Source organism: Dunckerocampus dactyliophorus, chromosome 2 (genome assembly GCF_027744805.1).
Source record: "Dunckerocampus dactyliophorus isolate RoL2022-P2 chromosome 2, RoL_Ddac_1.1, whole genome shotgun sequence".
Lineage (NCBI taxonomy): Eukaryota > Metazoa > Chordata > Actinopteri > Syngnathiformes > Syngnathidae > Dunckerocampus > Dunckerocampus dactyliophorus.
In genome coordinates, this window is record NC_072820.1 from 25,390,833 (window position 1) to 25,392,987 (window position 2,155).

The following is a 2,155-nucleotide window of genomic DNA, read 5'->3' on the forward strand; positions in this document are numbered from 1 at the left end:
CTTAGGCTAAAATCATAACCTGGTTATGTCCAGCCTTTCAGTTTAAAATTGGCTTTGAAAGTGCCACTGTTTTACTGTTCAGCTAATTCGGAGATGGCGTCACCATATATTTACAACCTACGTTGCCCCTTGACGGGACATGGAGAAACAATTGGGGAAAAAAATAACTTTCCCTAATATTAGATTTTCAGACGAGGGAATGTGCTAGTTATACTCTTGGGAGCACCAGGAAAAAATGCAATTTGAAATAATCAAACGTCACAGTGGTCACAACGAGATACAGGTTGTTGCTCTTGTTTATTTTTTTTAATGGGTAAGTGTTAAAATGTCAAAGTTGTGCAATGTTGAACGTTGCCAAATGAAAAGATTAGTAGGGTATAGTTAGTATAATAAATCAGTGTTAACTTGCGCATTACACGCTCAGCATTTTTTGAGCGGAGAAGGAATAATATGACGTGAAATGCCCCCTGTTATGTGAACGCGCACTTAGCACAAAGCCGAAAACCGGACTTTGTGACCAAGTCAGTTTAGAACCACCATTGCAGTACATTGCCGTTTAATTTTGTTTGAATAACTTGGGTTTTGTTGAGTTGCATCTTGAGCACAAAGCCTAGGTTCGTTGAGCCACTTTCGCAGAATACCCCCTTGTTCTTTTCATTGTTAACGTTGTAAACGAACATTCGTGACCGATTTTCTGTTTATTCGCCGACGTGTTTTCTTCAGTAGAGTAGAATAACATTTCCGGTGGCATTTGAAATCCGCCCACTGGTGAATGCGTCCAATCAGGTTCAAATAGAAAGTATTCCCACCTGCTAACGTAAATTGTCAATCATCTATGACAGCAATCATCTATGACAGCTGACACTGCGCAATCCAGGTACGTACCTGGAACGCAATCGGTTCAACTGGATTCTACGCATGTGCACAACATGTCTACATCCGGTCGGCCTATTTCTCGGCAGTCATGTTAGGCATGTGTAATCTACGCCATCGGTCCATCTATTTTACGGCAGCGAGCGTCCTCCCCGTCACTCGCAAAAACGTTAAGATAGATAGAAATTTGAGAAATAACAACATAATCAATCTTTTTTTCTTATACACATAGTGCAAGTGGACAATTTATAAACCCTGTTTTCTTTGTTCCATAAATGTTTTACGTTTTTTTCGCCACTGAAAAAATACAAACAAAAGCATTTGCTAGGTAAGTATGTTTGGATGGATGCTATTTCCCCGTTTAGAAAAAAAAGAAAAAGCTGAATATTGTAGATTATTCCATCATTGCACTCTATTTATGGTTGTTTATATTGAAATATAACTGCATTTTATGTGTTTTAGTCTATTTATGTATGGTACACATAACCGGACATGACGTATACGTCTGCGCTACGTGCATTGCGTAAGTTATTACGTAGCTCGGTCTTTGTGGATGTCATAAGACGATAGAAACATCCCCATGCTAACGAATTATTTTAACAAGAGTCACTTATAAAATAACCTCCCAACATATTACATATATGAAGTATGGTTATTGTATTTATTATATGAATACAAGTAAATGCACTTACTTTCATACAAAGAAATTTAAGTCAATGCCTCTCGTTTATAGATTTACACACGCACTAATATACTTGCGAAACAGTTGGGCACCCAAAATTTTAGAAGATCAAATACATTGTTTTAACTGAAATATCTGTGTAGAAAGGCGCTTATGAAAGTAAGTACATTTACTTGAATTCATTTACAGCGTAGCTTTGACACATCCAATATGGCGGCGACATTAACGTATCGCAGCAGTGGACAAACCCACTCGATGCGGCGTCTATGTCTATGTGCAAGCCCATCAGCTTTATGATGTCCAAATTAAAAAAATATTGGAATTATGTTAATAGTAATAAAAAGACAACACAAGACTAAGCATTGACTAATCCTTCAAATATTTTAGTTTTCAAATGACGACGTGACGGAAACAAACTTACACATTGGCAAATAACAAAGAGCAAAATCACAAAGCAATAAATTATCAAACGAAATCATTATCGTCCTAATATTTTTGTTATCAAAAACTCATGTACACACATTCAATTATTAACCTAATCAGTTTATTTAATAACAATTTTTTGAAAAGCGTTTTATATGTGCCGATCGTGAACGCGCA